Source organism: Anomaloglossus baeobatrachus, chromosome 4, assembly GCF_048569485.1.
Source record: "Anomaloglossus baeobatrachus isolate aAnoBae1 chromosome 4, aAnoBae1.hap1, whole genome shotgun sequence".
In the NCBI taxonomy this organism is placed as follows: domain Eukaryota; kingdom Metazoa; phylum Chordata; class Amphibia; order Anura; family Aromobatidae; genus Anomaloglossus; species Anomaloglossus baeobatrachus.
This window is the reverse complement of record NC_134356.1, coordinates 645,083,409-645,095,999: the sequence shown is the minus strand read 5'-3', so window position 1 is coordinate 645,095,999 and position 12,591 is coordinate 645,083,409. Positions and strand designations below refer to the sequence as shown.

The 12,591-nt window shown below is 48.2% G+C and overlaps 3 non-coding genes across 3 annotated transcripts; all 3 read left to right on the top strand.

The window, feature by feature from the left end:
* The first annotated feature begins 11,445 nt into the window (after positions 1–11,445).
* On the top strand, positions 11,446–11,586 carry LOC142304636 (U4 spliceosomal RNA). Its single transcript, XR_012753291.1, has one exon. It is a non-coding gene; the product is annotated as a U4 spliceosomal RNA (small nuclear RNA).
* A 284-nt stretch (positions 11,587–11,870) lies between these two features.
* On the top strand, positions 11,871–12,011 carry LOC142305038 (U4 spliceosomal RNA). The gene has a single exon (XR_012753679.1). It is a non-coding gene; the product is annotated as a U4 spliceosomal RNA (small nuclear RNA).
* Positions 12,012–12,295: 284 nt separating this feature from the next.
* Positions 12,296–12,436, top strand: LOC142305037 (U4 spliceosomal RNA). The gene has a single exon (XR_012753678.1). It is a non-coding gene; the product is annotated as a U4 spliceosomal RNA (small nuclear RNA).
* Positions 12,437–12,591: the final 155 nt, after the last annotated feature.

Here is a 12,591-nt window from a genome sequence, read left to right as displayed (position 1 = left end):
AAAGGCACGCGTATTTTTGAGAGTGCTTCATGCAAAGCATCTTTTTCTTTTTCAAAAGGGAGCTCAACCGATGCCAGTCAAGTGGGGTGTGTGTGGCCCAGTGAGTGGCAACGAGGGAGACTGTGGTTGGAGTCCCCTCGCTGTGTCTCTAAAAGAACCAAGATGAACAAGTCATGGCTCTCAGAGGACTTTTCTTCCCCTGGGTCAGCCAGGGGACGGGAAAGGCACGCGTATTTTTGAGAGTGCTTCATGCAAAGCATCTTTTTCTTTTTCAAAAGGGAGCTCAACCGATGCCAGTCAAGTGGGGTGTGTGTGGCCCAGTGAGTGGCAACGAGGGAGACTGTGGTTGGAGTCCCCTCGCTGTGTCTCTAAAAGAACCAAGATGAACAAGTCATGGCTCTCAGAGGACTTTTCTTCCCCTGGGTCAGCCAGGGGACGGGAAAGGCACGCGTATTTTTGAGAGTGCTTCATGCAAAGCATCTTTTTCTTTTTCAAAAGGGAGCTCAACCGATGCCAGTCAAGTGGGGTGTGTGTGGCCCAGTGAGTGGAAACGAGGGAGACTGTGGTTGGAGTCCCCTCGCTGTGTTATACATGCTTTTAGAAGGGCATGACATGGCTTGGAGGTTGACTTTCATAAAATGCAAACTGTTGGCTACCAAAATGCTGCCTTTCCAACAACTGTGGTTATAGGCAATGAGGAACATACTGATGAAGATGAGACGCAGATACCCGATTGGGATGACAACTTAAATATTCGGTCAGGGCAAGAAGAGGCTCGGTCTGAGGGGGAGGGGAGTGCAAACACAACAATTGATGATGAAGTTCTAGATCCCACCTACTGTCAACCCCCAGTCAGGCACTCGAGGAGGTCAACAGAGGCGGTGGAGGAGGATGCAACCGACGACGAAATTACCTTGCGCCTTCCTGGACAGAGTCGGAGCACTGGTAGCACGTCTACAACTGCATCCTCAGCCACCACTCTGCCTATGAGCATTATTCGGGGTGCATCAACAGGTCGCATGGCCTCTAAGCCTTGCCTAGCCTGTTCCTTTTTTGACATAGAAAAAGATCGCCCAAATCATGTGATATGTAAAATTTGTCATGATTCTCTTAGTAGAGGTCAAAACCTCAGCAGTTTGACAACTTCTTCCATGAATCGTCACATGAATAAATATCATAGGTCCCGGTGGGAAGCTCACTGTGCTGCAATGCGGCCTAGCGGAGCGAACCATCCACCGCCCGCCCCTTCCAGTGCATCCACGCGCTCTTCATCTTCTAGGACTGTGGGGACAGCTGTCACACCTGTTTTTCCACGCAAAACTTCCACCACTGTAACCGCAACAGGCAGTTTGCTTGGTAGGTCGTCAGTTGGTTTGGAAGGGGAAACAAGTGAGTGTGTACAGCTCTCTCAGACATCGATAGCACCTACGTTGGATGAAGGCAACATCATGTCTCCGCCTGCACTTTCCTCACAAACCTGCATTTTTCCAGGGACACCCTACTCAACACCGTCTACACACAGCAGCCAGATCTCTGTCCCTCAGATGTGGTCAAATAAAAGGCCACTTCCTCCGACCCATGACAAAGCTAAGAGGTTGACTCTATCCCTCTAAAAGCTGTTGGCTACCGAAATGCTGCCTTTCCGCCTAGTGGACACACAGGATTTTAGAGACCTTATGTCTGTCGCTGTGCCCCAGTACCAGATGCCTAGTCGCCACTACTTCTCTAAGAAAGGTGTGCCCGCGCTACACCAGCATGTCGCACACAACATCACCGCTTCCTTGAGAAACTCTGTGTGTGAACGGGTGCATTTCACCACCGATACTTGGACCAGTAAGCATGGACAGGGACGTTACATGTCGCTGACTGGGCACTGGGTAACTATGTTGATAGATGGTGAAGGGTCTGCTGCACAAGTCTTGCCGTCCCCACGACTTGTGTGTCAATCCTCTGTCTGTCCAAGTTCCGCCACTGCTTCTGCATCCTCCACCTCATCTGGGTCCTCCACCTCCGCCCCAAGCCTGCCTGGTCAGGCCACCAGCGTTCTCACTGCGCAGAAGGAATCACGCACCCCTCATTACTATGCTGGCAGCAGAGCGCAACGGCATCAGGCGGTCTTTAGCTTGACATGTCTTGGGAATAAGAGTCACACAGCTGAGGAGTTGTGGTCAGCTCTGCGGTCCGAGTTTAATAAATGGTTGTCTCCACTCAACCTGCAGCCTGGTAAGGCCGTGTGCGACAATGCTGCAAACCTGGGTGCGGCCCTTCGCCTGGGCAAGGTGACACACGTGCCTTGTATGGCTCACGTGTTGAACCTTGTTGTCCAGCAATTTTTAACACACTATCCCGGCCTAGATGGCCTTCTGACCAGGGCACGTAAACTGTCTGCAGTGCTCACTTCCGCCGTTCAACCGCCGCAGCTGAGCGACTTGCATCGCTCCAGAAGTCTTTCGGCCTGCCGGTTCATCGCCTGAAATGCGATGTGGCGACACGCTGGAATTCAACTCTCCACATGTTACAGCGACTGTGGCAGCACCGGCGAGCCCTGGTGCAATACGTCATGATGTATAGCCTGGGCCAACGAGATGCAGAAGTGGGGCAGATCACCCTGATGGAGTGATCTCAGATCAAGGACCTATGCACCCTTCTGCACAGTTTCGACATGGCGACGAATATGTTTAGCGCTGACAATGCCATTATCAGCATGACGATTACAGTCATTTACATGCTGGAGCACACGCTAAACACTATTCGGAGTCAGGGGGTGGGACAACAGGAAGGGGAGGAACTACAGGAGGATTCATATGCGCAAGACACAACAACATCACCAAGGTCCAGACGTTCATCATCACCAACGCGGCAGGCATGGGACCATGGGGGACAGGGATCAACAAGGGCGCATGGTAGCAGGCGAGATGTTGAGGAAGGTGCAGGAGGACATGAAGATATGGAGGACGAACTGTCCATGGACATGGAAGACTCAGCGGATGAGGGAGACCTTGGTCAAAATTCAGTTGAAAGAGGTTGGGGGGAGATGTCAGAGGAAGAAAGAACGGTTAGCACCTCTATGCCACAAACACAGCGTGGACTTGGTCCGCATGGCTGCGCAAGACACATGAGTGCCTTCTTGTTGCACTACCTCCAACATGACCCTCGGATTGTCAAAATTAGAAGTGATGATGACTACTGGCTTGCCACACTATTAGATCCCCGGGACAAGTCCAAATTTTGTGACATAATTCCACCCATAGAAAGGGACGCACGTATGCTGGAGTATCAGCATAAGCTGTTACTCGATCTTAGCTCGGCTTTTACACCAAACAACCGTGCAGGTGAAGGGAGTGATTCTCCCAGTTGTAACTTGACAAACATGGGACGGCATCGTCATCTTCAACAGTCTACCCGTACCAGTAGGACCGTATCTGGTGCTGGTAACAGCAATTTTATGGAATATTTTCATAATTTTTTTAGACCCTCCTTTGCAAGGCCACCAGAGACAACAAGTCTGACACATAGTCAACGGATGGAGAGGATGATACAGGAGTATCTCCAAATGAACATCGATGCAATGACTTTGCAAATGGAGCCTTGCTCCTTTTGGGCTTCAAATCTAGAAAAATTGACAGAGCTCTCCAGTTACGCCTTGGAGATTTTGTCGTGTGCAGCTGCCAGCGTTGTCTCTGAACGTGTCTTCTTCAGTGCTGCTGGGTGTGTGCTGACAGATAAGCGCACGCGTCTGTCCAGTGACAATGTGGACACACTGACGTTCATCAAAATGAACAAGTCATGGATCCAGAAGGAATTTACTACCCCTGTGTCATCCTGGGGAGAGTAAATGCTTGTGGATTTGGAATGTGCTTGATGCAAATCAAAACATCCTGTTTGCAACTAGGGCACAAGTGCTGCCACTGATGGGGTGTCTGTGTGCCCAATGTTGGGAAAAAAGGTAGACTCCGCTTGGAGTAACCCTTGCTTGATGTGTTTTTTAAAAATGATACAAGATGAACAGATCTGAAGGCAAGATGAAGGCAACATCATGTCTCCGCCTGCACTTTTCTCACAAACCTGCATTTTTCCAGGGACACCCTACTCAACACCGTCTACAGACAGCAGCCAGATCTCTTTCCCTCAGATGTGGTCAAATAAAAGGCCACTTACTGCGACCCATGACAAAGCTAAGTGGTTGACTCTATCCCTCTGTAAGCTGTTGGCTACCGAAATGCTGCCTTTACGCGTAGTGGACACACAGGATTTTACAGACCTTATGTCTGTTGCTGTGCCCCAGTACCACATGCCCAATCACCACTGCTTCTCCAAGAAAAGCATGCCCGCGCTACACCAGCATGTCGCACACAACATCACCACTTCCTTGAGAAAATCTGTGTGCGACAGGGTGCATTTCAACACAGATACTTGGACCAGTAAGCATAGACAGGGTCATTACATGTCACTGACTGGGCACTGGCAAACTATGGTGAGAGATGGAGAAGGGTCTGCTGTACAAGTCTTGCCGTCCCCACGAGTTGTTTCAATCCTTGTTCTGTATGTAGAAGTTAATACACTGCTTCTGCCTCTTCAACCTCGTGTGGGTCCTCTACCTTGGCGCAAACCCTGTGTGGTCAGGCCACCCTTCCTTGCAACTGCGCACAAGGACTACCACACACCTCCTTACTATGCTGGCAGCAGAGCTCAATGCCATCAGGCGGTCAAAGCTTTACTTTGAAATGTATGGGAAATGTGAGTCACACCGCTATTACAGAGAATAGTAGTCAGGCAGGGTCAAAACATTAATTGAGGAACAGGAACAGAATGGGACGGCCAGGAAAGAATCAGAAAACAAGCAGAGTTGAAATGCGTATCGGCCAACAAGGTACATAAACAGCAAGCAGGAAAAGTAGTCAGGTAACAAGCACACAAAATCATAAAACTGAACTGGGGGTAAAATTAACCAGAGGTTCATAGCTATGTCTGGCAGTGGTCTGCAGACAGGATGGGCATAAAAAAGGGTGTGGTGTCTTCCCATTGGTTGTAGCTGAATGATGGTATTTCATCTGTGAGATACCCACCAGCTACATTCAGCCAGAGATTCTGCATCTGTCAAGGTAATGCAGCCCAGTGGGTGAGCATAACCTGCGTCCACCTGCGCCGCTGGCATCGACTACTCTCACATCATCAGCACTATTCATGAAAGGAACACGTTGTCACCTGGCAACCGGAGTACAAATTGACGGAGCGGACTACGTTGGTGACTTAACAGCCGTGTGCGGCAATGATGCAAACCTGGCTGCGGGCCATCCTCAGGGCAATGTGACACACGTGCCTTTTAGGGCTCACGTGTTGAACCGAATTCGCCAGCAATTTTTAAAACACCATCACGGCCTACATGGCCTTGTGCAGTGGGCACGCTCGCTATGTGCTCACTTCCATCGTGCGCACACAGCAGCTCAACAACTTTCATCACTCCGGAAGTCTTAGGGTCTGGCAGTTAAACGCCGTAAATGCGATGTTTCGACACGCAGGAATTGGAATCTGCACATGTTGCAGCGTGTGTGGCAGCACCGCAGAGCCCTGCTGAAATACGGTAAGACATATAGCCTGGGATAACTTGATCCAGAGGTGGTGCAGATCACGCTGCTGGAGTGGTGTCAGATCAAGGACCTATGCACCCTGCTACACAGTTTTGAAATGTCGACGAAGATGTTTAGCACTGGCAATGTCATTCTCAGCGTGACAATTCTGGTCATCTACATGATGGAGCACACTGTAATTATTATTCTGAGTCAGGTGTTGGGACAAGAGGAAGGGGAGGAAGTACAGGAGGAGTCATATGCGGAAGGGATAACAAGATCTACGAGGTCCAGATGGTCAGCGGCACCTATGCGGCAGTCATGGTGAGGGAGAGGGATTAACAAGGGCGCATAGTATCAGCAAAAAGTGTTGATGAAAGTGCAGGAGCCCATGAAGAAATGGAGGACGAACTGGCGATGGGCATGGAAGACTCAGCAGATGAGTGAGAGCTTGCTCACATTTCGGTTGTGCGAGGTTGTGGGTAGAGGGCAGAGGAAGGATGCACGATTCTCACCTCTCTGCCACCAACACACCAAGGACTTGGTCCTCCTGGATGCACAAGACACATGAGCGCCTTCTTGCTGCACTACCTACATGACCCTCGGATTGTATGAATTTGAACTAATCCTGAATACTGGGTTGCCACACTGTTAGATCCCCGGTACAAGACAAAATTTGGCGAACTAATTCCTGCCATAGAAATAGACGCACGTATACAGGAGTATCTGCAGAATGTGGTACGCAATCTTAGATCTACTTGTCCACTAAACACCAGTGCTGCACAGAGTGAATCTCAACGCTTTGTCATGGATAGGAGGAAATGGTCTTTTACTTGTCCACATCGGAGGGACCGAGGGATGGCTGCTGTGCTGAGATGGCGTTGAGTACGGTGTCCCTGCACAGTTGCACTTTTGGTCATATCCCAAAATGAGTTGAAAAAGGACAGATGCTGTTGGAAAGGGGAACAGGTGTGTTGGAAAGGGGAAAAAAGTTTTGGTCCGTGGATTTGGTGGTTAAGCAACTGTAACATTTGCTGAAGAAACAACATCTGTTACAGTGGGACTGGCAGATTTGGATAAAGTGGTATATAATCTGTGACCGCTATATAACGAAAATTAATAAGAAAAGAAAGAGAAAGGTATATATCCCCATCAGCAGTCAGTGTCCACCGTGCTCCCAGTTGGAAAAGGAGAGGTTGGCAACTTGAAGGTTTGGTGGAGGATACAGAGCTGTGTGGCTATGAAACTAATAGTAGCCTGAACCGAGTTAGACGCCATTCGGATCTGGAGACTGTGAGCCCTGTTAGCGTCACAGGGTCCACATGCCCACCCAGCCCAGGAACTCCCTGTTAACAACACAGGGGCCATTGAGTACGCTGACCGTGTGTGTAGGGGCCACACCTGTGGACAGCAGGCGCATCAGCAGCAGCAGGCCTGTTAATGCCACTGGGCTGCACAAGCAGGACTGTTAGGACAGGAGCTGGTCTTAACCGTTCTGCGTTACCAACTGTGGTGGTGGCCTGCATCCACCACCCGATCCCTGCCTACCTCTGGCCTAAAGCCGCAATGGGTTCAACACATGGAGGTGTGCTCTTTCGGAGCATAATAGAAGACTGCGCACCTCCTTGTTGGCTCCAGCCCCTTTTATAACCTGGGTCCGCCCCAAACCAGGGTGAACCACAATGCACCTCCTGGAGACAAAAGTAGAGTGACACGTCATGAGTGGCATAACTAGCGTCCTATTTGGAAACGCAACTTCAATGATGACCTCATGGCTGCCATGACCCAAACACCTCACCAGTCATCGTCTGAGCATCAATAATGCGGTGACAAGTCATAGGTGTGGGCCTCTGCAAGCCATTTGGGAGGACACCTGATGCCCTGTGGTCTATATGGGACCCCCACATCAGGGCCAGGGCCAAAGAGTTCATTACCGGACCTAGTCTCTGATGCAGGAAGTGCCTGAGCATGCTCAGTAGCATGAAATACAGTCTCTGAAAAAAGACTATCAGCTTTAGCATGGTGTCTATGCCCAAAACAGGACTTAGACCCGGCACGGAATGCAAGCACCTGTGCAAAGAGGCTTTTCACACTTAGTGTGGGAGCATGCGCTGTATCCCGAAATGAAAACTTAGCGTCAGGAATGGCACAGTCAGGCTGAGCATACTCACTAGGCGAAACACTGTAATTATGCTGCAGCTGGGGTACATCGGCACACGCATGCGCACTAGCTGCCTCTCCACACTTAGACGTGGAGGGGAAATTTGTCTTGGAGATGCTGTCTATGAACAGAAGGAAAAGCTAAAGGAAGCCTGACTTTCTATCCCTCCGAATTATGAAATGCAGCAATGAATTCCATGAGTTTGCTATAACATTAGCGTAGCAAAATGTGCATGAGGGTGTGATGTAGAGGTGCTAGAAATAGCTTGTCACCAGTGGGGCACTAATGGAATACAACAGCCAGTTCTATGATGCCACAAAATGGCAGTATTTTGTGCTATCATTATAGCTTATTAAAAACAGAGCACGAGGTTGTCATGCAGAGGTGCTGCACATAGATTTGCAGTAGTGTGAATTGACAAAAGTACAATAGCCACGTTTAGGATACAACTAGGTACAGTGAGTGTTTGCTAGTAAAATTGCTTAGTTTAAAAAAGTTGTAGTGTGCAATGCAGGCAGACGTGCTATGCAAATGTCTTTGCACTAGTGGGACTATAGCAAAGTCCAATAGCCACGTATAGGATGCCACTAGGTACACTGAGTGTGTGCTAGTATAATGGCTTCGTTATAATTTGTTGGAGTGTGCAACGCAGGCAGATGCGCTCTGCAAATGTCTTGGCACTAGTGGGACTATAGCAAAGTCCAATAGCCACGTATAGGATGCCACTAGGTACACTGTGTGTTTGCTAGTATAATGGATGAGTTTAAAAAAGATAGAGTGTGCAATGCAGGCAGACGTGCTGCAAATAACGTTCCAATACTGTGAATTGACAAAAGTACAATAGCCACGTTTAGGATACAACTAGGTACAGTGAGTGTTTGCTAGTATAATGGCTTCGTTATAATTTGTTGGAGTGTGCAACGCAGGCAGATGCGCTCTGCAAATGTCTTGGCACTAGTGGGACTATAGCAAAGTCCAATAGCCACGTATAGGATGCCACTAGGTACACTGAGTGTTTGCTAGTATAATGGCTTCGTTATAATTAGTTGGAGTGTGCAACGCAGGCAGATGCGCTCTGCAAATGTCTTGGCACTAGTGGGACTATAGCAAAGTCCAATAGCCACGTATAGGATGCCACTAGGTACACTGAGTGTTTGCTAGTATAATGGCTTCGTTATAATTTGTTGGAGTGTGCAACGCAGGCAGATGCGCTCTGCAAATGTCTTGGCACTAGTGGGACTATAGCAAAGTCCAATAGCCACGTATAGGATGCCACTAGGTACACTGAGTGTTTGCTAGTATAATGGCTTCGTTATAATTAGTTGGAGTGTGCAACGCAGGCAGATGCGCTCTGCAAATGTCTTGGCACTAGTGGGACTATAGCAAAGTCCAATAGCCACGTATAGGATGCCACTAGGTACACTGAGTGTTTGCTAGTATAATGGCTGAGTTTAAAAAACTTGGAGTGTGCAATGCAGGCAGATGTGCTCTGCTAATGTCTTTGCACTAGTGGGACTATAGCAAAGTCCAATAGCCACGTATAGGATGCCACTAGGTACACTGAGTGTTTGCTAGTATAATTGCTTAGTTTAAAAAAGTTGGAGTGTGCAATGCAGGCAGATGTGCTCTGCAAATGTCTTTGCACTAGTGGGACTATAGCAAAGTCCAATAGCCACGTATAGGATGCCACTAGGTACACTGAGTGTGTGCTAGTATAATGGCTTCGTTATAATTAGTTGGAGTGTGCAACGCAGGCAGATGCGCTCTGCAAATGTCTTGGCACTAGTGGGACTATAGCAAAGTCCAATAGCCACGTATAGGATGCCACTAGGTACACTGAGTGTTTGCTAGTATAATGGCTTCGTTATAATTAGTTGGAGTGTGCAACGCAGGCAGATGCGCTCTGCAAATGTCTTGGCCCTAGTGGGACTATAGCAAAGTCCAATAGCCACGTATAGGATGCCACTAGGTACACTGTGTGTTTGCTAGTATAATGGCTGAGTTTAAAAAACCTGGAGTGTGCAATGCAGGCAGATGTGCTCTGCTAATGTCTTTGCACTAGTGGGACTATAGCAAAGTCCAATAGCCACGTATAGGATGCCACTAGGTACACTGAGTGTGTGCTAGTATAATGGCTTAGTTATAATTCGTTGGAGTGTGCAACGCAGGCAGACGTGCTGCAAATGTCTTGGCACTAGTGGGACTATAGCAAAGTCCAATAGCCACGTATAGGATGCCACTAGGTACACTGAGTGTTTGCTAGTATAATGGCTTCGTTATAATTTGTTGGAGTGTGCAACGCAGGCAGATGCGCTCTGCAAATGTCTTGGCACTAGTGGGACTATAGCAAAGTCCAATAGCCATGTATAGGATGCCACTAGGTACACTGAGTGTTTGCTAGTATAATGGCTGAGTTTAAAAAACTTGGAGTGTGCAATGCAGGCAGATGTGCTCTGCTAATGTCTTTGCACTAGTGGGACTATAGCAAAGTCCAATAGCCACGTATAGGATGCCACTAGGTACACTGAGTGTTTGCTAGTAAAATTGCTTAGTTTAAAAAACTTGGAGTGTGCAATGCAGGCAGATGTGCTCTGCAAATGTCTTTGCACTAGTGGGACTATAGCAAAGTCCAATAGCCACAGATAGGATGCCACTAGGTACACTGAGTGTTTGCTAGTATAATGGCTTACTTAGAATGAGTTGGAGTGTGCAGAGGACAAGAGGGTACAGTGGCAGGATTGTGGTGCTCTGGGTAGAGGAATGGAAGCCTGCCTTTCTATTCCCTCCTAATGGTGAAATGCAGGGAGGAAATCCCTGACCTGGGCTACACAGACGCTGTTGCTGTTTGCAGGACCTGTCACCTATGGCTCTCTGACCCTGCCGGTACGAGCCCTTAAAAGGACTGCTAGAATGTGCTCTCCCTAAGCTGTCTAACGCTGTGTATGCAGCGCATACAGCTGTATCGGCGATAGGACAAAGGACGGAACTGCGACAGTGATGTCTGACACCAAAGACGCAGAAGGCAGATAATGGCGATCGTGAAGAAAATGTCCGGTTTTATAATGCAGGGACATGTGACATGCAGATCCTATCACACATGCCGTTGCTTCTCTGCCTCAAAGTCCACTTAGGTGTGTGTGTGTCTGTGATTGGCTGACATGCTGGCCAGCCCCACAAGACGCGCGCGCTTAGGGAAGGAAGACAAGAAAAAAAAAAAAAAAATGGCGATCGCCATTATAGAAACAGCAGTGATCTGAAGGCGCTGTTCACGCACACTATACACTGAAATGTGATAATAGTTTGATTCACAGAGTGACTTACACTATTACAGCAGAAACCAAGCTAAGATTTAGCTGTTTTTTGGCTGCTGGAACCGTTCTCGAACGTTTCTAGAACTATCGAGCTTTTGCAAAAAGCTCGAGTTCTAGTTCGATCTAGAACATGCCCCAAAATCACTCGAGCCTAGAACTGGAGAACCACGAACCACGAACCGCGCTCAACTCTACTCAACAGTCTAATGGTCGTTTACATCTGGATCAGAAAGAGAGTTGGCCTGCAGGTAATCCTTGAAAAGTACCTCTTCCGGGAATCTTCCGACTGTCTTCTCCTAGGGACCCTTGCAGCGGCGGAGGAAAGGAAGTGGGCATTTGGAACTCTCCATAACATAAACGAGCTCTTCCTGGAAAGCGGGGATTTCTTGGTGACCTGAACTCCTTTAACTTTGCGCAGTGGCCGTATCGTAGCCCATGAGGTTTAACCGAGGCGTGATTATTGCTTATTGAAAACTTTTCCCAATACCCCGCCATGATGACTTGAAATACAGTCAGCATTGGCAATTTTTGTTGGTCTCTCAGGAGGCTTAATTCATGGTATGCAAATGACAGAAAATTAGCTCCTCCCAGTGGTGGAAAATAACTCTTGCTTCCCTCAACAGTCTAATGGTCGTTTACACCTGGATCAGAAAGAGAGAGAGTTGGCCTGCAGGTAATCCTTGAAAAGTACCTCTTCCGGGAATCTTCCGACTGTCTTCTCCTAGGGACCCTTGCAGCGGCGGAAGAAAGGAAGTGGGCATTTGGAACTCTCCATAACATAAATGAGCTCTTCCTGGAAAGCGGGGATTTCTTGGTGACCTGAACTCCTTTAACTTTGCGCAGTGGCAGTATCGTAGCCCATGAGGTTTAACCGAGGCGTGATTATTGCTAATTGAAAACTTTTCCCAATACCCCGCCATGATGACTTGAAATACAGTCAGCATTGGCAATTTTTGTTGGTCTCTCAGGAGGCTTATTTCATGGTATGCAAATGACAGAAAATTAGCTCCTCCCAGTGGTGGAAAATAACTCTTGCTTCCCTCAACAGTCTAATGGTCGTTTACACCTGGATCAGAAAGAGAGAGAGTTGGCCTGCAGGTAATCCTTGAAAAGTACCTCTTCCGGGAATCTTCCGACTGTCTTCTCCTAGGGACCCTTGCAGCGGCGGAGGAAAGGAAGTGGGCATTTGGAACTCTTCATAACATAAACGAGCTCTTCCTGGAAAGCGGGGATTTCTTGGTGACCTGAACTCCTTTAACTTTGCGCAGTGGCAGTATCGTAGCCCATGAGGTTTAACCGAGGCGTGATTATTGCTAATTGAAAACTTTTCCCAATACCCCGCCATGATGACTTGAAATACAGTCAGCATTGGCAATTTTTGTTGGTCTCTCAGGAGGCTTAATTCATGGTATGCAAATGACAGAAAATTAGCTCCTCCCAGTGGTGGAAAATAACTCTTGCTTCCCTCAACAGTCTAATGGTCGTTTACACCTGGATCAGAAAGAAAGAGAGTTGGCCTGCAGGTAATCCTTGAAAAGTACCTCTTCCGGGA